This window comes from Rhinolophus sinicus, chromosome 14 (assembly GCF_057876585.1).
Source record: "Rhinolophus sinicus isolate RSI-liver-muscle chromosome 14, RSI-T2T, whole genome shotgun sequence".
NCBI lineage: Eukaryota > Metazoa > Chordata > Mammalia > Chiroptera > Rhinolophidae > Rhinolophus > Rhinolophus sinicus.
The window spans coordinates 70,946,002-70,970,931 of NC_142514.1; the positions used below are offsets into that span (position 1 = coordinate 70,946,002).

The following is a 24,930-nucleotide window of genomic DNA, read 5'->3' on the forward strand; positions in this document are numbered from 1 at the left end:
CCTGAGGTTGTTCTGAAAAGTAAATGTGATTGTATGGAAAGCCCTTGACATATAGCATGCACTCAATAAATAGCAGGTCTCCTCTAAGCAGGTTAGGGATAATGTCTGTCTTGCTTGTCATTGTACCTCGATTACAAGAGTTCCCAAATGAAATCACTGCTTCTGGGGAAGACTGCAGCCAGGAAGGATGAGGAGGGAAATGTTTTAACCTAAAGCAATAGATGTAAATGCACCAAACCAAGTGGGATGTAGACACAGATATACACACACAGGCACACCAAGTGAGCACGTATGCAGTCTTTAAAAGAAAAAACTCAGCTGAGACTTTGGCCTTCAGACTTCATCTCTCTCTACTGTGCAGGTAAACAGACATAGTGTCCTGACTCCAAATAGTGTCCTGACTCAGTCTAATGCCAGATCTTGAAATATATAGTTACGCGCTGCATAATGACATTTCGGTCAATGACAGACTGCATATGTGACAGTGATACCATAAGACTATAATGGAGTTGAAAAATTTTATCACCTAGTGATGTCATCGCCATTGTAACACACTGTGCTATGTGTTTGTGGTGTAAACAAACCCACTGTGCTGCCAGTCGTATAAAAGTACAGTGCATACAACTAGGTACAGTACATAATACATAATAATGACAATAAACGACTATGCCACTGGTTTGTATATTTACTATACTTTTTATCCTTATTCTAGAGTGTACTCTTTCTACTTATAACAAAACCAATTTGCTGTAAAACCGAATGCCGTTACATCAGCAGCAGCCTCAAACATCTTGTGTTTACACCATCTCTTAATTGCATTATTTTTCTCTTGTGTTTGATTTAATCTTGAGTTATTTTATACATTTATTGTAGCCTAAGTATACCGTGTTTATAAAGTCTACAGCAGTGTGCAGTCATATCCTAGGCCTTCACATGCACTCCCCACTCACTCACTGACTCAGCCAGAGCAACTTCCTGTCCTGCAAGCTCCATTCATGGTAAGCACCCTATATAGGCGTGCCATTTTTTATCTTTTACACTGTATTTTTCACTGTACCTTTTCTGTGTTTAGATATGTTTAGATACACAAATACTTACTATTTGAATTGCCTACAGTATTCAGTACAGTAACATGCTGTACAGGCCTGTACCCTAGGAGCAATAGGCTATGTATCATATCGCCTAGGTGTGTAGTAGGCTATTCCATCCAGATTTGTGTAAGTGCGCTCTATGATGTTTGCATAATGATGAAATCACCTGACGATGCATTTCCCAGAATGCCTCACTGTTGGTAAACTGGTGCATGACTGTACAAAAGTCAAAGACTCTATATCTTGATATGAATATAAAACCGACGTGAGCATTCAAAAAGCTGAAATCTCAATAGGGACAAGAGCAAGCCTGACAAATTCCTGACTCACGTGCTGCCTTCTTGACTCTGGTCAGTGGCTGTGCTTGGAAACGCTTGTGAGTAGCAGTACGACTCTCTTGCTTTACCAGGATGTCTCAAAAAAAACTGATGAGCGCATGGAAGTCGAGGCAGAAATAAGCAGCCCACTGGCTTGGCTTTGTCTATTTTATTGCTGAAATGAGATTTTGACGTCAAACTCAGATGGTCATGTGATGTGGGCTTTCAGAACTTTCCATAATATTTTAAACTCTGGAAATGTAACTGCTTCTACTGCCCCATTACGACCACAGAAGAGAATTGGCAATTTAGATAAGTACTTTTATATCTTCTCTGCAGCGTCAGACAGGGAGAGGCGATGGCACACATAAAATTGGCTTATTAACTTAGAATGAAGTTTTACTTGGGTCTGAAAATTAAGGATATCCCTTTATTTTTGAAGTAAACTTATGAAGTCTAGCCAAATGATTGAAGTATGAATAATTCTTCCATGGGTTGTATTTCAAGCAACACAGAACAGGATTTACATGATAAGGTTCTTAAGATTAGCATCCAGTTGACAAGCAGTCCTTTCTATATGAATAAGGGAGATTGAGATCTTGGTTAGTCACCCTAGAAATGTCAGCAGCGGTTTAGACCAAGTTAGAGTGGGGTGGGAGTGAGGGAGCCCCTGGCTTGGCAAGTTGTTTACGTTATACTCCATTGCCCGTCCCCTTGCACACCCGCGTACAACCGCTAGGCCTGTGGCCTCCCCATTATGAACTCGGCAGCCCCTTCCACTGCGGACCCCACTGCGCCGAACCCCGCCCCCCGCGCGGAGGCCTCCCTCCGCTTCTCGGATCTCGCCCCAGTCCTTGGCAACACGCAGGGAGATTATCCGCTCTCACACTGACCTTCCTCCGCCAACGTATTTTCCTTGGAGAGCTGTGCGTAGCCTTGGGAGATAAGAGTCTAGGTTTAAAAGAATCTCCGAATGCCTGGCTCTATTTCCTATCTCAGCTAATGGCTTTAGGCGAAAGCACAGACGAAGTTAGGCAACCGTGCTTTCCCTTTCGCACCCTGCTGCAAGCGAGTTAACACCAAAAACAGAGTTTTCCAACCCCAGGCTCCCCCAAACCCCAGCCACGACCCACCGTGTTCCCCACGGAACACGCCGCCTCGCCAACTACTTCGGAGCCCACTAGATCTTTCCCGGATGAATGTCTACACCTGATCAACCTTTAAAGGGGTGGCAGCCTCAGCCGGTAAGGACAGATGGTCTGAGATCTACCTCCTTCCTGTCGCGCCCACCGTCCGTCCGTCCGTCTGTCCGTTCGTCTCTCCCCCCACTCCCCCCCTTCTCTGCCTTCACCTCCCCTTTCCTCCCCTTTCCTCCCCTCTCTGAAGCCGAGCGAGCGACACAACCAACTATTCATTCTTTCCCAACAAAGGGAGAGGGAGGGAGATGTTGTCAACAGTTACACGGCAGGCTCCTTCGCTCTCTTTGCAAACTTTCCAAGAGATTAGTGGAGAAACTCTCCTCCTCCAAGCCCAGGGCTTCCAGCGGAGCCCTTTGGCCCTCGCGTCCCCTGACCCCGCCGGCTTCGGGACAGAGGGACGGGAGAGAGAGGGGCGGCTGGCCGAGCAACCTGGACGGGCAGAGGCCAGGGAAGATGCGGCTAAAGAGCGAAGAGCAGAGATGCTCGCCGCAAGTCGCTGGGCGCCTCTCGCCGCAGGCCATGTCTGGGGAAATCCCAGCCCGCTCAGAGGCCCCCAAGGGCGCAAGTCCCGTGTAGCCACTTCAGCCGCTGCGGTCCCCAAGCGGCAACTCTGCTGCGGGGGCTGGAGGAGGGCGCCGGCTCTACTTTCCCTGTAGCCTAACTTTCTCCAAAAACTTTCCCAGCCGGTCCTCCATGGGGAGGGAGAAGCCGAGACGCTCCGGGAGGCTCAGCAACCCGGCGGGACGCGCGGCGCCGGGTGGAAACTCACCTCCACGCGCGGCGCTCGGTTCTGCGGCTGGGGCTCAGAGGCTCCGCACAGAGGGCCCCGCGCCGCGGCTGCTCCGGGAGCTGGGGCCGCTCATGGTCGGCAGGGTGCGCCCGCCGAGATGCCCGCGCGCGGCTCTCCGGTGCGCCGGACGGCTCCGGCCCTGGCAAAGGCAAGCGCGGCTCTGAGCCAGAGGCGCGCACTCTGGCCCTCAACTGGTGATTTGAGGCTTCGCGGCCCCACCCCGGCGAGCCGATTCGCACCGCCTGGCGGAACCCCCCGCGATATTTACATGCAGTGACCTCGCTTTGCACTCTTCTGCTCAGATTTTAGTTTGGCTCTCCTCTTATCGCCCCGAAAAGACTATCCTCAAACGTAAGATCGACCCCTTCCTCACTATACTCCTCTCGAGAGACAACCCAACCTAATCCATTCCTCCCCCTTCCCCAACGTTATTTAATTACCCAGCAGATCGGCTTTGCTCAACTGCAGACACCAGGCTGGCTTTCAGTTTAAAGGGCTTTGATGGGACAAAGATCCAGGTAACCACAAATAACCAAGCCATGAAAACAGGCAAATCCATCACACCTGCCTGGACATATTGAAAGCAAAGTGGGAGGTAAAAGCACTTCAGTAACTAGAAGGCTTGGTGGGATGAAAAATGGGAGCCAACTGGAGGACTTAGACTATCAGATATCAGCACCTATTATAAAACTGCAGAAATAGTAACTGGCAGCAAGGACAGACAGACTGACCGATAGAATAGAGAGTGCAGAAGGAGATCTACATTATATGGTCCTTGATTTATGTCGAAGATGCGGCTATGACGCACTGGGAAAGGACCATCAGTCTTGTCAGTAAATGATGCTGGATCAACATGGAGGAAAAAGGACCTTGACCCCTACCTCGTACCATACCAAAAAATCAATTCCAGATGGATTTTAAATCTATGAATACACGTAAAAGGTGAAACAATAAAACTATCCAAAGTAAACGTAAAAAAAAAATCTTCATGACCCTGAGGTACGTAAAGACTTCTTAATCACATACAGTACTAACTGTAATGGAAGAAGTGATCATTGGACAACAGTAAGATTAAGAGCTCCTGTTCATCAAAAGACACCATTAGCAATGTGGCAAGCCACAGAGTGAGAAAAGATAACTGCAACACATATATCCAAAAAAAAAAAAAAAGGACTTGTATACAGAATGTATAAAGAACACATAAATCGGCAAGAAAAAAGCAGAAAATCCGATTGAAAATTGGCAAATTATTTCAATAGGTATTTCTCAAAAAAAGCCAACAAACATGAAAAAGTTCTCAACTATTAATCATCCCAGAAATGCAAATTGAAGTTGCAATCTCTCTTCATACACCAGAATGGCTAAAATTAGAGAACTTTTGAAACTTGTTTGGCATTATCTACTAAATTAACAGGTAGCCTGGGACCCAGCAATGCCATCCCTAGGTATATGCCTAACAGAGATGTTTCACAGATTCACCAAAGTCATGTTCAAAAATGTTTATAGCATCTCTCTTTATAACTGCCCCCAAAGAAACAGCCCAAACGTCCATCAATGGAGGAGAAATAAACTGTGGAATACTATACAGTAATAAGAATGAATGAACTACTAACACATCTACACTCAACAAGTTGCATAACTCTCACAAATATGATGTTGAGGGAAGAAGCTGGGCACAAAGGATACAGACAGTATCTATGATGTTAAAGGTGAAGATAGTGATATGTTGAGGAGTGGGTAGTGATGGAAGGGGAGCCCACAGGGGGTGGGCTGTTAGTGCTGGTACTATTGGTACCTTGGAGATATTGCAAGTTCGGTTCCAGACCACCGCAATAAAGTGAGTATTGCAATAAAGCGAGTCACAGTCTTTTTGCTGATAGAGGGTCTTGTCTTCAATTTGTAAAACAAAATGCAATAAAACAATGTATGCTTGTGTTCTTTTTCTTGACCTGGGTGCTGGTTATATAGATATGTCCTATTTATAAAAATTAACTGTCCCTCACTTTATAAAAATTAATTGGTTTGTGCACTGCTCTGCGTGTATGTTTTACTCCAGTAAAAATGTTTTAAAATTGTGCCATGTTGGGTATATTTTATATCATTTTCATCCCCCTAAGAAAGAGCTATTGGCAAGTCTGCAAGATTCTAAATGCAGCATCCTTAAGAATGAGTTTCTACATTTTACTTATGGGTGTTTTGTGGGATGGTTTTTAGCTTCCCTACCTCATTAGAAGCACAAACTTTTTATTTTTGTTGGATTTTCCCAAAGTATTTACTGCTTTGAATGTCAAACAGACTTGCTGGTATATTTCCAAACTGAATTATCATAAATGCTTTTACCGACTTTCTGCTGCTCGGGAGTGTCACTGAAAACAGTGGTAAAACTTATTTTGGTTTTTCTTGATTTTCAAAATTCCCTGAGCACCTATTCTATGTAAAGTTTCTATGGTGTGGTGCATCATGGGGAGGTAACAATAAAGAAAGACCAGAACACAACACACAGAGAGGCCTTGGGCAAGTCACCGTTCCTCTTAGTCCCTCCATTTCCTCATAAGTGAGTGAGGGAATAAATCTGAGGATTTATTCTGAGGAGTCAAGGAAGTCAGGGATGTGAAAGTGCCTAGCAGATAGCAGTTATCGTTAACTATTACTAGAATTGATGACCTATTCTATCACTTGTCATTACAATACCCCTGGGAGATAAGAAGCATCTTGATGTCCATTTATATGGGAAGAAACAGACTCAGAAAGGTTAAGTAACTTCAACCATAAATTCATTCAACAAATATTCGTTGCATGTGTACTATGGGCCAAGGTCCGTAGCTAGTGAGAAGCCGAGTCAGAAATTTAGCCAAAGCAGAATCAGGTATTTTAACCAAAGTTCAGTGGACTTTCTACCATACCACAACTACCTTTATCCCCAGAGCCTAGCACATAGTAGGTGCTCAATACATTAATGGATGAATAATAGGAATATTTTAATACAATCTTTTGATTAGGGAATATTTGCATGGTTCACAAACTAAAATATAAATATAATAGTATACAGTGAAAAGTCTTCTTCTTAACTCTGTCCCCTATTTGCCCAGTGCCCCTCCCACCACAGATATCTACTGCTATTAATATTGTATATGCGTACCAGAGTTTCTTTCAGTGTGTGTGTTCTCCCCCATCCCTACACAAAAAGTAACATACTATTCCTACAGTTCTACACTTTGCTTTTTTTTCACTTACTATGCCTTGGAGATTTTTCCATATTGGTGCATGGTATTCCTTTGAAGAGATGTATCACAATTTATTCAATCAGTGCCCTATTGATGGACATTTAGATTATTTCCAATCATTTCCTACTACAAACAACATTACAGGGAATAATCATGTACATATATCATTGATATGTGCAAGTATACCTGTAAGATAAATTTCCAGAGGTAAAATTGCTGAGTCAAGGGTATATGCTTTTGTAATTTTGTTAAGTAACACCAAATTGCCTTCTATAGGGATTGAACCAATTTCGATTCCCCAGCAATGTAAGAAAATGCCTATTTACCCATGCTGGCAAGAATGTGTCATTAAACTTTTGAGTTTTTGTCAACCTGATAAGTAAAATATGAATTTTAGTGCAATTTAAATTTGCATTTCTCTTATAATAACTGAGGCTGCTCATCTTTTCATGTTTAATAGCCATTTGTGTTTTTCTTTTTGGAATTTGTACTTCCATTTTTCTATCCATTTGTAAGTTGTTTTAGTATCAATTTTCTAGGACCTCCTTCCATATTAGGAAGCTCAGCTCTTTGTGATATGAGCTGCAAATATTTTTTTCAATGACAACATCAAAGAAAAGAGGTGATATATGCAAAGCACTGTTATTTTAGGAAGTTCATTCTAGAAGCTTTGTAGAATGAACTAGAGATGTGAGAGCCAAGGCAGGAAGGACACTGATTACAAGACTAGCAATTGTCACATGACAAGGGCTTTGACAGTGGGAATGGAAGGACTAAAATGACCAAAGTTATTACCAAGGACTAATTGGCAAGAGTTAATAATTAGCAATGATAACGATGACAATAACAGTAGCTACAATTGGTTTAGGAATAACGACCAGCCACACACAATCTGCTAAGTGCTTTACAAGCTTTAAGCCATGAGCTGGCACTATTATTGCACCCCACTTCACAAATGACAACAGTGAGTTTTAGCAATTAAGGAACTTACCGAAATTCACACTAGATGTCAAGGCAGAAGCAAGGTTAACCCCAGGTCTATCCAACCCCAGCTGCCTGGCAGGGTAAAGGAAAATGATCAAAGGTCTACAGTGTAAATGCCTGAGTAATGCCTGGCTTGATGACAGATGAAGAAGGCAGGGAACAGCTGCCTCTGGCTGGAGAGCGACACACTCACTTTTAGGTGTACTGAGCATTTTTCTAAACCTTTCATGTTCATGATCACTTTTCCCACAATGTCTCTGTGAGTTATGGGGGTGGAATGATCCCCATTTTACCAATGAGAAGACTGAGGCACCAAATTAAATAACCAATCCCAGCTCAGAAGTCCTGTTCTCTGGGAAACCTTCCCTGAAACCCAGAACAGATCACATACCTCAGTTATATGTGCCTTACAGCCTCTTTTTCTTCCTGAAATTTGTCACAGTTCATAATTACACATTTATTTCTGTTATTTCTGTTGTTCTACAGACTCTAAGATCCATGTCTGGTTTTGCTTTTGTTTTGTTCTTAGTTTGAGGCCTGGCACTTATTGGCAGTCAATATACATTTATTGAATGAATGAATGAATGAATGAATGAATGAATGAATGAATGAACTCCAAGCTTTTAGATCATTCATCCTTTCATCTTTCTATTATATCATAGAGCTCCCTATCAGCTAAATAAATATAATGCCATGGATGTGGGCAGTGATATAAATAATTTTAGGATTCAAATTTCTTCAAGTCTACATTCAGCTTCCCCATTAATGTTTAAACAGCAAAACCCTGGGCCACTTCAGCCAAAGGGACATATGAAAAGACAATATAACCAGTGATATGGAGTTGATGACTATTGGGCAGGGAGAGAAGCTTTGTCAGGGAGCATTCAACCTCAAGTCGATCCCCTCCTGATGCAAAGTAATTTGTTGAGTCCCACTCCATCGCTAGTTAACAGACAGCTGGGGCAGGGTAAAATGCACTTGAAGGAAGAATAACTTTAAAAATTCCAGCTTTCAGGGTGGCCAGTTAGCTCAGTTGGTTAGAGTGCGATGCTCGTAACACCAGGGTTGCTGGTTCGATCCCCTTATGGGCCAGTGTGAGCTGCCCCCCTACCCCCAACTAGATTGAAACAACTACTTGACTTGGAGATGATGGGTCCTGGAAAAACATACTTAAAAAATAAATAAATAAAAGTTTTAAAAAAAATTCCAGCTGTTCCCAGACCTAAATGGTAACAAGGAACAACAGATATTTAAGTTATAATTGATAAAGACCAAACAGAAAATCTAACCTTGAACAATTGCAGACTGAGAATTCCCTGAAGTTCATATGTGACCAAGCCACTGATACAAAGAGCTGGCAGCTCTTACATGGACGACAGCAGCAAATCTTGCAGCATTTTTGGAGCCTGCCCTGTGAATAGCTAGCCATGGACTTGGTCATGGGAATCCCCAATCTACCATGCAGGGAAGTCAACTTAACTTGCAAAATGTCTATATGATGGCTGCAAACTCAGTCATATCATCTAGAGAAGTCATTGTAGGAGCACTATAGCTGGATGGATCCTCAATAAATACTTACCAAGTGAACGAACAAGTAACTGAAAAAGACATGGAGTTCTTGACACCACAGGCTCACTTCCTACTCAAAGCACACCTCAACCTGATGGTCTGCATTTGAACCACCCGTTTCAGGACCAAACTCTACACCCTCATTCCACAGTTACTTCCTTAATTTGATGACCAGCTATGCATTAAGTAACTTCTTTATTCAACAATTGGAGGAAAATACTTCAAAATAGTTCTGGATAATTATGGAATTCCAAATGACTTTAATTTCCGTATTTACACAGTTCTTTTTATTTACTTTTTTTCAGTAAGCATGTATTATTTTTATTATTAAACATGTCACTTAAACAACAAATTCATTGAGGCCCTACCCTGGAAAGCATCACAAGTCTGAGGAGATATGAAGGTGAGTGCGTCATCCTTGTGGAGAACATACCAGATAAGGAGTGAGAGAAGGACGCTGCAGCAGAGGTCCCGTGCCATGGGAATGCAAAGGCAGAGAGTAAAAGCATTGTGGGACAGACTGTTAATGCTGGTGAAAATCAAGGAGCAGAAGCGTTTTGAAGAAAAAAAAAAAGCTTTCCTATGGAAATGAAGAGAGAAGAAACAAATGTATGTAAAACTAGTGCAATGGTCACCTGGCTGCCATCTTGAGTTATGACAGGAAGGGCTCAGTTTAGATGCTGCAGGCCGCCCCAGTGGCAGGTGGAGTTGAGCCAGGCTAACACTGTTCTAGTACAGAAGAAGGAACCTGGATAGTTGGAAGAAATGATGGGAACATGAAGCCTACCAGCTCCCTTACACAGGAGGAGCCAGACTGACAGGAAAACCTAACTTGCTTGGATGTGCTCATTCAATCTTTGAGATTGTTGGTCTTCCAGACAAGTAGGCCTCAGCCTTGGTTTGTGAGATGTGGGTGGGACTCACCCACCATCTTAAAATCTTCCTAGCAACATTATCACTTAAACCTCCATCATTAGCTGCTCATTTCTTTGTGCTAGGCATTGCTCTCTCTCTGTAGTCCTCTTCTTTTATAAAACATTGTTAATCCTTAATGGATGACCTCATACAACACTAGCTCTGAATGTGCTCTTTGCCCAGCAACTCTACTTCTAGGAATCTGTCTCACAAAAATGTTCACTCACCTGTACACACTAAGATAGTTGTGGTATCATTGCTTGCATTAAAAAAAAAAAAGTGTTGATCGGCAGAGGGATGGCTACATTAGAGCACATATATACCATGGCACATGCTATGTAACTGATAAGAATGAGGTAATTCTCTAGGTACTGACACAGAACGATATCTGTGAAGTACTGTTAAGTGAAAAAAGCAAGTTGCCCCATTAATGTAAAAATAGCAAACATATATTTATGTGGGATTATGCATCTACATGTCAAAATGTCTGAAAGAATTTCCTCCCATCAAACTGTTTGAGAGGTGAAATTGACAGGTGAGCGAGAGGGGATTTTGCTTTTTCTTTCATGTTATTTTAAACTGTTTATGAATTTTTTCCACTGAGCACTGATTGCTCTTGTAATTAAAGATAATTTACATAGCGCTTACTATGAGCTTTATGTATGTTAACTCATTGAATTCCAGCAATAATCCTATGAGGTGGCACTGTTCTTATCCCCTTTTATAGATGAGGTCATGGTCCCTGCCCAGGGCACACAATGATATGTAAAGGTGCTGAGCTTTGAACCCAGGCCATCTGGCTCAGACTTGATGTAATAAAAAAACAAAATTTTTTTTTTAAAGCAATTTATTTCTGAGTCCACAGGATACTCAGCTGCTAAAAACTTCACAGATTTGTGTGTACAAAACAATGTAATAGACATTTACACCCCTCACAAAGTGATAATCCCTCTGACATCATATATAGCTGTTACAATTCCATTGACTCTATTCCCTATGCTGTATTCCACATCCTGTGGCTATATATATATAAAATTATGGTTGACATTCATTATTATTCAACTTCAGCTTCAGGTGTACACTGCAGTAGTCAGGCATCTACACCATCCATGAAGTGGGCTCCCTAATAAGACATGTGCCCATCTGACACCCTACAAAATCTTTACAACATTATTGATTATATTCCCCAAACTCTCTTTCATATCCCATGGCAATATTGTGGCTACCAATTTATGCTTTCTAATCCCCTTCACCTTTTCCCTCATCCCCACCCCCCTCCCATCTAGCAACCATCAGTCTTTCCTCTATATCTCTAAGACTATTTCTGTTTAGTTTGCTCATTTATTCTGTTCTTTAGGTTCCACATATAACTGAGATCATATGATATTTGTCTTTCTCTGTCTGACTTATTTCACCATCTCCTTATGCCAAATACAAGAATAAATCCAAAATGGATTAAAGACTTAAATGTAACATCCCAAACCATAAAACTCCTAGAAGAAAAAATAGGAAGTAAATTTGCAGACATTACCCTTCATAATATATTTACTGATATATCCCCTCAGGCAAGGGAAGTAAAAGGAAAAATAAACATATGGGATTGCATCAAACTAAAAAGTGTTTTCACAGCAAAGGAAACCATCCATAAAACAAAAAGGCATCCTCCTGAATGGAAGAAGATTTTGTCAATGATACATCTGATAAGGGTTTAATATCCAAAATGTGTAAAACACTCATTCACCTCAACACCAGTGCTCTTCTTAATCACTAGGTTTATAGTGCCTCAAAAAGATCACATAAATAAACAAGGAGCAGTACTTTTAGAAATAGGCACATCTGCGTTTGAATCCCAGTTTTTGCTGATTAGCTGTGTGTCTTTTAACCAGTGTCTTACTTGCACGTCAGTTTCCCCATCTGTAAAACGGGGGATGATAGCCACATGCCTCATGGGGCTGTTGTGAGAACTACACAAAATAGGTTTGGTGCCAGACACTCAGCGAGCCCTTGGTAAGTATTGACGAGTTCCTCTATTGAGATTAAATTATCAGCCCTTTAATGTATATTAATTTAATTGGCTATTTTCTTGGTTGGTGAAGTGCCAGCATCTGTAAGAGTTAGTGGAGAAGGGGGACTGGTTTAGACGGAGAAGATAGAAAATGCTGAACTAACACTTCACCTTTTTCACAGTTTTGCCTAAAGCCAGTCCAACTAAGAAAAAAAAACTAATTGTATTTGTATGAGTTTTAAAATAATTCTGGGGTAAAATCATCATCCTGCTTTTCAGAATCAGGGTATTGAGGTTCAGGGATTTGCCCAAGATCACTGAGCTAATTAAACAACAGAGACAGAAATTTGGATCTCCTCATTCCACATCTCACCCTCTTTCCATTGCCTGAGTTGGGGTGGGATGTCATGGTTGGGAAGTGGTGACTGCAGCTCTCAAAAGGAATGTGCTATAGCAATGATAAGAGGTTGGTAGTAGTAGTGCCAGTGGGGGAAACGTTCCATCAATTCACACACTGCTGTTTCTGAGTGAGGAAAATGGCCTCCTCCATACTTTAGAGCTAAACTAATTCACAGACAAATGTGACAGACGCCCTCCCTGTGGGGTTCACACAGTCCTGTCCCTTTCTCTCCAGTTGTTTGTGGTTCTTATCTTTACAACAGTCATCATTCTGCAAACCAGAACACAGCCACCCTGGAGGAGACAGGCGACCTGAGCAGGCAGGTGGTGGGAGGGTCCCGAGCACAGCCTCGCTCACGGCCCCCAGCTCAGCAGCCTCCGGCCTCTGCCTGATCCTCCCTCATTTTCCACTCAAGAGCACTGGGGGTCAGGCCGGAGCCAAGGAAGGACTGTCCACTTGTCCGGCTCCAACTATGCCACCCACTTTTCAGGCTCAGTCAATCCCTGCCAGGTAGGGGTCATTACCATTCTCCAGAGAGAAGAGATGACAACCTGAAACGGATCAGAATGACCCAGAGTTCTCAGCCTTTTTCCTAACAAGACACGAACGTTGTACAGCTCACTCCCATGTGAGTGCCGGGGGCGAGCGATCCCGGGGCATGAGGTACGATCCCACAACTTCCTTTCAGTCAGACACCCTTTGGTTGCTAAAATGCGGATAATTATTAAAGCTGGGATTTGTTACACTATTATCTCTACTTTGGTATAGGCTTGAAAAATGCCATAATGAAAAGTCAAAATAAAATTTTAAACAGCCATTTGGAATGTGTGAAAGTGGTATTATGATAGACAGTCTGTGCCTGCCAGTTATGTTAAAAATAAATTATTTACAATCTGATACTGCATTATCAGTAATGAAGTGCTTGCCACACACCTTAAACCCCAGTGCAAGAGCAGCTGGGACAGCAAGTAGGAGGGCTAGACGAGGCCATCAGTTTGGCCCTTTCCTCCCTCCCCAGCTCTCTCTCTCTCTCTCTCTCTCTCTCTCTCTCTCTCTCTCTCTCTCTCTCGGTTGAGGTGGGGCATTCCTCTGGGGTGGTAACCATTTGGAACTCCTTCGAATGGCCTAGTTGACAGTACCGAGGTTACCAAGTAGTAAGAGTAGAGACAAGCACCCTTAGCATTGGTACAGGTATGTGCAATGAGGGGCAGAGCACCAAGGATTCTGGGGGAAGAAACACAACCTAAATTTGAATAATAGCTATGTTTACCAGCACTGGATCGAGAGCTTTATACACAGCCTCTCAGTTCATTTTTCCAGCAACCCAGAGAGATGAAGGTTATTAAGCCCATTTTACAGATGAAAAAACAGAGGCAGCGTAACCAGCCAAATTCACATAGCTAAGATGTGCAGTCCCTTGGACGGAACTCCCTGACTCTACTACCTCTGTCATTACCCAGCGTGAACCCTGTTTCTCAGAGTGAGCAGGAGAGTTTGGGCCAAACTGCTTGAGCATGGCATGGAATAGAAAAATGACTTAAAAGCAGCAAGCTAGCTGGGTTAACTCAGGGCCAGGTATTCAATAGGTATTTGTGAACTGGACTTTTGAGCGGAGTTTCAGACACAGGGTGGGGGTGGGTGGGAGTTTCCAGTGGGTTGGGGACTACAGTCGGGGCTTCCACATACATTTGCATTTCCCTCGTGGCCAGAAACCACACAGACAGGTTCACAGATGTGAGCCTCGAAGCCCAAACTCCCTATCCTTGAGTTCTTCCTACCCAAGAGTGGTCTGGGAGTGGCAGCCCTGTCATCCCTGCGGGCTTGCCAGAAATGCTCCATCCTCAGTTCTACCCCAGACCAACTGACTTTCACCCACATTCTACCTAGCTTCCCAGGTGACTCGTCGGAAAGGCCCTGCCCTGGCTCAGCAACCCTCCAGCAGGGAAATGCGCCAGTCTCATCCTCATCATCCCCGGCCAGCCTGGGGCAAAGAAATTCCTTTTTCCTGTTCTAGGCTTAGGGAGTTTAAAACCATGTGGTGCCCTAACCTTCCACTTGAAGGATCACCCTAATGGGAGCAGGAGGCAGACTGCTCAGTTGTCAGCATTTCCAGGAAGTTTGAACCCCTGTGTGCTCCCCATGTGACCTCTTACGAACTTGAGGGTGTTAGAGGAGTACTTCCTCACGGAGTGACCAGGCAGTGACAAATGTGCCATGTGGAAGGAAATTAGTGAATAATTCTCACATATTCTGAAATGAGTCATACTGGCCTTTGTTGGAGACTATGTTCCAGATGATTAGACTTGTGGTTTTTGTTTCTTAATTCAGAGTGTACTGTTAAGGAACACCTACGCACCACCTTTGGTAACAAAGGTGAAATACAGGACAGGTAAGACGTTTCTGTAAACATGGACTCTGATAATTGGTTAACTACTAGGGACAGAAATTAGTCAACAATAGCTCCAGGGACTCTTCCTCCCCGTTCCTTACTGTCCATCACCCATTTGCTCTGGGCTCTCAGTGCCGTGTGCAGCCCACAGTGACCTATGGCGATCGGCCCTGCCTGTCCCTTGAGCACCTATTATTGACACTCTGTGTACTTTGCTTGTTTAATCTTCACAGCAGTGCCTTGAGGTAATAAGTATTATTTTCTCTACTATACAGATGAAGAAGGTGTGGATCTGTGAAGTTAAGTTGTCCAAGGTCACGTGTCTAGAAAGTGTCAGAGGACGGGAATATAGATCTGACGGGGATTCTAAAGTCTGGGTTCTCTCCACACCTGGCTGTTTCAACCTTACCTGGCTCCTTGTGGAATTTCAGGTGAGGGACGTACTCAGGTGATTGGGGAAGGGGTTGGCAGGGTGTCCTTGGTGCCTCTAAGTCACACCACACTGCTGGCTGTCAACTCCTTACGTGTCCGCCTGGTGCCAGCTCCAGGATCCGGAAATGGTCTGCACGAATCACCAAGGGGTGAAAAGAGACCTCCCAGTCGAGGGAGGATTATCTAAGCCCATACAGTTTGGGGAATGGTGTCAACTCCTTCCTGTTAGATTTCTACTGGCTCTGTTTGGAAACAGAGATGAGGTAACTTGATAAAGCACCTCTGCGTTTGAAACTGAGACAAGTACTCGCCATTTGCTCTTGGGCCCCGCCAGGAAGAGAACCAGACAATGAGGGCATAGAAAGATGCACAGGAAAAGGAAAGCCAGTTAGAGGAAAGAGAGGCCGAGGAGCTGATCCAAGTTTCAACCACCCTACTATTTATAGGTGAGACTCTCCTCAGAGACGAGAGGATCCAAACCCAGACCCACAACTAATTCAATGCTCAGTTGTTCCAGGGCGTGCTATTCAGTCTTCCCTCAGGACACCAGAAGTAGAGTCTGCGACAATTCTTTCGTAGTAGAGCTCTCTGGGTAAAATCTTTACTCACCATCCAAAATATTAGCCCTGTGGGCATAGATTCTCCCCTTTACTCCTCTCCATAGCTCTCTTCTTACCTGGCACAACTCTCCCTGCTTCCTTCTCAGGACGTCTTCCAATACTTTCCTTTATCCATTCTTCTGAAGTCCCCTTGTCCACCCTTGGAGACTGACCCCTTCCTGATATCCGTATTCTCAAACTTGTTTGATTATAAGAATCACCTGAGAAACTTGACCATGAAGATTCCCAGGCTCCTTTCCTCTATGTCTGGATTGCAGAGACCCAGCTGGAGATCCAGAAACCCAGTGTTTAACAAGATACCATGTGTCCTTATGATAAAACACATTTGAGAAACCCTGGACTATACTCCCCTGCTGTCAGACACTCCTAATTCACCCTGGAGCTTGTTACAATCCTCAAAGCCACCCACCCCTATCCTGTGACAACACCTCCAACGTCCCAGCCTCAAAGCACACACTGACCTCCCAACTCCAGAAACCTGCATCTGTGCTCTACGTCACCTACCCAATCTCTGGCCCCACAGGGAACGGAGCTTCCCCTGACATAATACATAACAGTAGCCCCTTTCTGCCTACATCCCCTCACCCTCCCACACTCTGGCTTCATGGCTCCTGGCCTCTGCACCCACAACCCTTTCATGCACCCACATCTTCATCTTCTGGTCTATCGCTCCTCCTGAGCTTCCTTCCTTCCCTGCCCATTTGCAACCATGGTTGACCATATGAGCTAGTTTGTTGCCAGCCTGAACCCACATCCTTCTGCTGTACTTACTCAGCAGATCTTAGATTGATTCATCCACCTTCTCCTTTCCTACATCCAGGGAGCTAGCAGCATCCGAGATCTTCAGAGAAACTCCCACAACCCTGCAGGCTCACCCCACCACAAATCCACAATCTCCATTTCGGCTGAGCTCAACTTCAACTAGAAGTTGAGACCATGAAGCCATCAGACTTCAGCTGCCCACCGTCTTTCTCTGCAATAGAATTGACATCACTCCAGCCACCGAGGATCAGGTCTCACTCCTGTTGCTCCCTGTAAACGCGTATGGTATGTTCTTGGCTCCATCTGACAGGGGGACTCCCCACTGATGGGCTGACTCACTCTGTCAGTGGCCTCTTTCTCTTCTCTCTGTCTGTAACCTCTCCCTCTAGCTGGCGGTTCCAGCTCAGCCTATTAAGCTGCTTGCGTTTCCCTCATCTGAAACACCTCGCTTGACTTCAGGCTCTCCTCTACCATCTACCATCTGATCTCTCTTCTTTCTGTCTCCAAAAGCTCTGCAGTTCTCTGCACATGCCTCTGCCTCAGCCCCCCGCCCCCACTGATATGGCTCTCCTTGAGGTTGATTATGACTTGCATAGTGCACGGCCCGGTGGACACAATTCAGACCTCGTGTCATTACTTTTCTGTTACATTTGACAGAGGTGACCACTTCCTCCTTTGTGAATCCTTCTACTCACTTGACCTCTGAGACACCATTTCCCCCTGACTCTCCTCTTACCTCTCCAAAAGCTTCCAGTCTGTCTTCCCTGTGGGTCCTCTTTCTCCAACCATCTTGAAAGTGGACGAATCCAGGTCCTTGGATTCACTGTCCCTCATCATCATACGTGTTTCCATAGCTTTAATGCAATCTGCATTTCAAGCTTTACTTTTTATATCCAAATGGTCTGCTAAATGTTAACTTTGGTGCAGACAGTTCAAATTAGCACATCCCAAACCTAACTAACCCCAACGCCAGCTCCCCCTTCTCTTGTATTATATATCAGATGGCACCTCCATCCAAACAGTTGCCTGGGAGCCATGCTGGATCCCAGTTTCTCCATCACTGCCCCCGTACAATTATACACACAGCCAGCCATTCACCAGTCCTGGGGACCTTATGCCTAAATAGTCTCAAGATTCGCGTGCTGCTCTCCTTCTCCCCACTGCCACGCCAGTACAGGTCCTCATCCTCCCTCGCGTGCACCCCTTAGCCTCCCCGCTGCTCGCCCATCTCCTAGTCTGCCTTTCTCCAGTCAGGCTTCCACTCAGCCACCTGAGTGATCCTTCTAAAATGCAAGCTTCATCCCATCTTTCTGTCACTTAAAGCCCTTCAAGAGCTTCTTACCACCCACAAGTTGAAATCCAAACTCCTCAGGATGGCTCCCCGAAACTCATCACTTTATTCCATGCCTCCATGTCTCTGCTCACAGTTTCTTCCCTCTTTTCTCTCAACAACGCCCACCCCTCTCTCCTCCCTTAGCCCAGGTATCATGCTCCCACAACTTCTTTCTTGGCTCTATACAGAGGAGTTACTGCCCCTCAAAAGTGCTCCTGTAACACCCTTTCACTGATCTTAAAAGTGTTTTTATGACACCCTACACTTACCAGATTACAGTGGCAAATTCAGCTATTAACTGTGGAAAGAGAGAAAGCCTGAGGATTATTTTACTGGTTAACAGCTTCTCTCCACCCCTAGTTGTTACCTCAGTGACCAAGAGTTGGCTTTTCCTTGCACCTATGAATCTGTCTGAAGCCAGCTTTCCCCTCCCTCTGCCTCTCAGGGTGAAGCACGAGGACCACCCAGGGATCAGCCCACCTCTGTCTCTATCTCAGAAGGAGTGGCCTCTCCTGGTAATTGGCAAAGCTACCAGAAACTTGGCTTCAAACCATTCACGTCTAACAGGTGGTCCAGATATTCTGGCAGAGACCGTGGGTTTAGCGAGGGGGAGAGCTAGAATCATAAAATGTCATGTTTTCGGACCACCCTGACCCCTAAAGGCCAGGTCACTGGTGAGGGAATACTGTACTTATGGGTGTCCAGGTGAGAGGGAGGCCACAAATCCACATTCCTGTACCCCTCAGGAATCCTGAGGGATCGGAGCAGGCCTTTAGGAGGGCTGTTTACAAGCCAACCTGCCAGCCCTTCTGGGAGGAAAAGTGAAGAGGCCCAGACTAATGCCAGAGCCCCCAGGACTCTAGGTGTACCCTCTTGAATAGCTAATAGAGGGGACACTGCCCTCGGCCTCTGTAGGAGCTCCTTAGATCTGCAGGGGATTCATACTATTATAGGTGATGGGACTAGGCCTGAAGTGCTGAACAACATCAGAAAGAATACTGTTGAATTGGACGCTGTGGAGGTCTTCAAATGTCCTCAGACCCAGCCCTGGTGGGACTCCTTGAAAGGTGGGCTGGAAACACTGACAGTGCCAGGCTATCTTTTGTAACCTAGTAAAAGCTAGCCTTGCTATGGGAAAGGCTATAGTGGAGGCACGAACAGCAAGTTCAGAGGACACAGCAACAAGAGCAGCGTGGCCAATCCAGATCATTAAAGCAGAGAATGGAAAAGAGGGCCACCATATACAGTTGTACAGGTTGTTCACTACACAAGGTTGCTCAGCTGAAGGAGCAAATGGGGGCTGAAATCCAGCCTGTGTACCCACTTGCTAAGCTATATGTCCTGGCGCAGAACTGTATTTGCTGGGGGAAAAGGTGACTGTTTCTAATCTGCAAAAAGGCACCAGTTGGGATTGTCGTGACCCTGATAGAGAAGGCGGCAGCAGCAATGACAAGGCTCAGGAGAATGCAAAAGAAACCCAGGGTCTGACAGAAGACGACAAGTGTTTTGGGAGCCTCAGGGCTCCTACTAGGTTTGGGCTCAGAATTTCAGCCTCCGGAGTGACTACCCAGGTTCACAATTGTGTCCTACTCCTCCCTGTCTCCCCTTCACAACCATCCCAGTCCCTCCGAGCCCACCCCTAGCCATCCAAGGCCTCCATCGCCAGAGAAAAGAAGGCTAGTATACTTAGGACTGTGGCCCCAGCCACCTAATCCCTACTGACCCTTTCCTGAATAGAGTGGAGGACACCTGATAAAGAGAGGCAGTCTCCCAAGCCCGCCTGTGACCACCACTGTGCTCAGCTGGTAGCAGAGACCTTGGCTGGAGAGCCAGGCCACCAGTCTGTGGCTGAATGCCAGGTGAGAGGAGCTGTGTGCTGAGTTTTCCCTCTTTGTTCCTTTCCTATTTATAGCTTCACCTAAACAGCATCCACTCCTGGTGACAGCCCACAGGTTCTAACCTGCAAGGGAACTCCTAGGATGATTAAAGCCTTGTTCTGAAAGCTAATCGCACACAACCTAAGGGAACCTGGGGTTTGCCTCCTGCCCTTTCGGCTGGAGACAGAAGGTGGGCAGGCAAGCGGAGGACTCTCTTAGGCATAGATATGGAGGGGAGGCCAGGGCAGGGGGAACTAGCTCTTCCGAGCTCCTATTTTGTGCTGTATGTACATGGTCATATTTAGTTCTCTAACAACCCTTGATACTTAATGATAAATATCATTATTTCCATTTTACAGATGAAGAAACTGAACCTCAGAGAGAAGAAATCACCCTGGCCAGCTGGTAAGCTAGGGCTCTGAATTGAATTTCCCCATCTCTCTGCCTCTGACACATGGGGATTTTTAACCCAAATGTGTCACCTGCAAAGCATCTCCCTCAGGGGGAGAGAAACTTAAAATAGTGAAAAGGAACAGAAAAAGCTTGAGGAGTTTTGCTTTAGCAACTGAGGCAAATCTCCATACAATCTTCTTCCTTCTTGTTCATACTTCCAGGACACTCTTGGGGAAAGTACACCCCCTGCCTCTCCCAGGGATTTTTAAACAGGTGAAATCATTGCATTAAAGCTGCACCTTATGATCGGGGGACCTGGGCTATGCTGGGAGGGGCAGGGAGAGGTGGGTAGTGGAACTCTTGAGGTGATTATATATGAGCCAGCCAGGAAGAACCTTCTTTCCCTCCAGCCAGCTTCTCAACCCACTGCTCAACCAAAGTATCATCTCTCAGGGAAAATTGCCAAGACTCACAGTTTAACTAATAAAATGTGAGAGCAGGAAGGGGCTGTAAACAATAATAGCAATGTTTATTGAGTGCTTGTTACGTAATAGCCAAGCACTGCTCCAGGGACATTATGTAGAGACCCAGTTAATCCTCTCTCACACACACACATACAAAATACAAATGAGGAAACCGAGACCCAGGAAGGTGACGGAACTTGCCCAAAGTCTTCTCTCTCTTATGAAGGGGACTTGGAATCAAACTCACACAGCCTGGCTCCTGGATGCTGCTCTGCTTCTCGAAGATTGACTCACCTTGCTGCCCCGACCCATTTCACAGGTAAGGAAACAAGCCCAGGGGGACAGGGGACCTGCCTGCCTACCTGCCAAGGGCAGAGCCAGGCCCCATGTCAGGTTTTCTGACTGGCACCTGGAGCCCTTGCTCCACCCCAGGGGTTGAGTACACCCAAGACTCCAGGAGGTGCTAAGGGCACTTAACTCAGATTCCAGATCCCACTGAATGCTCTGAACTACAAAATCCTTAAATACCTATTTATCTGTCTGACTCTGTACTGTGCTTGAGCATTCCTGATGGGCTCATGGAAAGCTAAATATAACTTCCATTAGATTCTTCATCTTTCCCCTCCTCAGGAGACAGATCCAAACAGAAGCCAGGAGGAACATGGCACCTCACACAGCCAGCAGTGCTTGGCACGACTCTAAGTACTCCCTCCTAGGCCGCAAATATTTTCATAATCTTTGCCTTACAGAAGTCTCCTGTAGAGAACAAATGGACACAAGAGTGATCTTCCAGCAGATTCCACAGGAAGAAACATTACAATAGTGGAGAGGATTTTGATTCTCAGACCTTTTGGGAAGGAAAGCAGATCTTGAAACAGGGGCTGCCTAGATGTCTGCTGTGTCCCTGGCCCCGGGCGGGCGTGGAGCAGGGCTGTGGGGAACCCTCAGTGGGAGATGGATGGGGTGGTGGGGAAAAGCACAGCCTTCTGATTCAGCCAAACATGGGCTTGAGGACTAGCTCTGCCGCTTGAGGCTGTGTGACCTTGGGCAAATTCCTTCACCTCTCTCTGGTCCTCAGTTTCCCCACTGTAAAACGGGGATAAAAAGAGTAGTCACCTCTTGGACTGGCCTTTGAGACTTAAACACAATAGTGGCAGGGAAGCACCAAACACAGGGCCTGGCACATGCAGGTGCTCAAAAACCATAGACACAATTATCATTGTGAGATCCTTCGCTCGCCTTGACATGAGCTCATGAGGTGCATTCTCCACTGTCATTTGTCTCCTTTATTAAACTTCTCTTAGGGGGTCTAAGGCCCTTCACCTGATGCAAAATGCGACTTTGGGAAAGGAGGAAGAGCCCTAAGTTATGGGATGCCCCATGGTCACAAGCTCCCAGTGCTGGAATGGAAGTCAACGGGCCATCCCCCAGGACACCCATTTCCCCACAAGTGTCAGGTGGGCTGGGCAGTGAGAAAAGCTCCACAGATTCCTCGCCTGGCGCATTTCTTCACAAAGGCATAATATTTTGAAAAAGAAATAAAAATTAACGAATGTTTACAAAAAGCGATACAATATAAAGCCATCAGGACAACAGAGACGTGGTACAGACAGAGCAGTACAGAGTGGAGTGTGGCTGGCAGCCTGTTTGGCATGGTGGCCTTCTTTGCCCACTTCCTGGTCCCGCCCCCCACCCCGCCAGGGCCTCTTTCAGAAGAACTGTTTCTATTTTCAGTGTCTACAGGCCCACAGGACACAGAGGATTACTCTGGGGCCCAATATTCTCCTGGTAACTCACCAGTCAGGTAGTGGGTACCTTACGCGGAAGAGCCACTTCCTGTGTCCCAGAGCCACCAGTCATCCAACTGATAGATGCCTTCCCCACTGAGAGCACTTGAGTCGTCCTGAGGGACAGGGTGGGTCCTGGCCCAGAGAAGGGGCTGGTGAATGTTGCTAAAGAACCTAGGCCATACCTGAACCTATGGTTTGGGGTAGGGTGAGGAGTAGACACACTGCTTTATCCACAAAGGAGACACACTGCTTTAACCCCTCCTAAAGATACGGCCCATCCCACCTGTAATTTAGGAGAGAAATTCTCATGGTGGAAAGTTTTGGGGCCAAGACACGTGAGACCCCCCATGCACACCCACACACTGCAATAAATCCCTTCCTGAAGCCGCAGCCCCTGCTAACACTTCCTTTACTTGGTCCAAGAACTCTGTTTGAGGTTCCAGGAAGAAGCTGTGTGTCTAGGTGTAGATGTGTAGGTATGCAGGTAAGGAGGGAGGGTATTGACAAGCAATCCAAGCACATGGACCAGAAAGAAGTCTTCAAACAACAATTGCAGACCGACTGTCTCCTCTCTGTGCCCCCAATTTATCAGCTTGGGCTCAGGGTCAGGAGAGGACCATGTCCAGCTTTGTACAGTGAGCTGACCTGCTTCCCAGACCAAGCACCTGGCATTGGCCACCATGCCCCTGGAGTCCCTGGGCTTAGGCACGGTGGGGACAACAATGTGCCCTGTCCCTGATTTGACTCTGTGGCTCCAGTCACAGAGCTCTCTTGGAGGCAGATTGGAAGCCAAAACACTTCATTAAGACTGGAGGTCAGATAACAGCCCCAGCCCTCTTTGGAAACCGGACACCGGCCAGTGGCACTGAACCCACCAGGTCGCAGCCCTCCCAGGAGCCCTGGGCATCAGATTTCAGCACACTTCTGATTCAGCTACTCCCACAGGAAGGAGAGGGCTTGCTCCCACCTTGTTTTTAATTTCAAGAATACTGCAGTTCCCCTTAGGAATACTCATGTTTTCATGACAGTCAGAGTGGCGGCTACCCACGCATTTCAGAGGCTTCAGACCTGATCCCAGTTAAGCCCAGAGCTGTGATCTCTGGGAAGCAGACAAGCAGAGCTGGAGACCAGTGCAGGGATCCTGCTCCCTGTGGTCCAGGGCTGGCTGCGGAGGCTGGCGCCAGACAGAAGCGCTCCCAGGTGTGTCATAGAGTCGATAGGGCTGCTCAGAAGTTACAGGAAATGGAATTTTGGTCAGGTCAAGCCCTCCTTTAGTTGCCAGAGTGGACGTTGATTATACATACAGTCTGAGTGATGAGGGATCTTATTTGGAGAAATGAAGAATACATTTATAAAATAGGAAAACTACTTTTTAAAAAAATTTTTTTAAGGAGGGTGCAGCTCACAGTGGCCCATGTGGGGATTGAACCAGCAGCCTTGGTATTATTAGCACCACACTCCAATCAACTGAGCTAACTGGCCACCTGGAAAACTACGTTTTAAAACTGTTTTTAGAGATCAGCTGTGTGTGTGTGTGCGTGTGTGTTCACGCACGTGCATGTGTGTGTGCTGTAGGGATTTGTAAAAAGGGAAACACCTAAGCAGGCTTTCTAATTATGTATGTCCATAGTGGTAATATATATTACATTTATATAATGCATTATGGTTTACAAAGTACTTTTATATGCTCATTCATTCATTCCACAAATCTTCATGAGCCTCTGCAAAGATCCAGACACTTTCCTAGGCATGCGGAGACAGTGGTGAACCAGGCAGGTAAGATCCCCCTATTTCCATTAAGTTCACACTCTGGCTGGGGAGACTGACCATAAATAGCAGCCAATGAATCAGCAAGAGAAGTTCAGGGAGCAGTAAGTGCTTTGAAGTTGATAAAGTCAGGTAAGGGGTGAGAGATACACTGTCCAATATGGCAGCCATTAGCCACACATAGTGATTTAAATTTAAGTCTAACTTAATTTTAAAATTACATAAAATTAAACATTCCATTCTTCAGTTCACCCGAGACACATTTCAAGTGCTGAAGAGCCACCTGTGGCTAATGTTATAGATATAGACCACGTCAATGAGCTGGAGAGTGACTTGGGGCTAATTTAGATTGGGTGGTCAGGGAAGGCCTCTCTGAGGAGGTACCTTGAGTTGAAACCCCCAAATGAGAAGAAACCAACAGCTCACAGGCTTGGGTGGGGTTGGGGGGGAGTAGGCAGAGAGTTCCAGGCACTCTAGAGCAAAGGTCCAAATGTAAGCATGAGATTGGCAAAGTCGAGAAGAGGTTGGTGTGACGGGAGTGTAATGAGCTGGAGGGTGTGGGAAATGGAGAATGGTGAGGTCAAAAGTCGTAAGAAAAACAGCTGGTGG

At 45.6% G+C, this 24,930-nt stretch overlaps 1 protein-coding gene and 1 long non-coding RNA gene across 3 annotated transcripts in view; one reads left to right on the plus strand and one right to left on the minus strand.

The window, feature by feature from the left end:
* Positions 1–24,930, minus strand: part of BCAR3 (BCAR3 adaptor protein, NSP family member) — a 184,778-nt gene that overhangs the window by 97,467 nt on the left and 62,381 nt on the right. The window contains exon 1 of one of the 2 annotated variants that reach the window (XM_019752639.3): positions 3,377–3,604. The exons of the other annotated variant lie outside the window; for it this stretch is intronic. The gene's annotated coding sequence lies outside the window, so the exon portion shown is untranslated. Of the gene's footprint in view, positions 1–3,376; positions 3,605–24,930 lie in introns of those variants that run through there. 2 annotated transcript variants of the gene reach the window in all.
* Positions 19,803–24,797, plus strand: LOC141572391 (uncharacterized). The gene is made up of 3 exons (XR_012497753.2): positions 19,803–19,889; positions 20,267–20,312; positions 20,991–24,797. It is a non-coding gene; the product is annotated as an uncharacterized LOC141572391 (long non-coding RNA).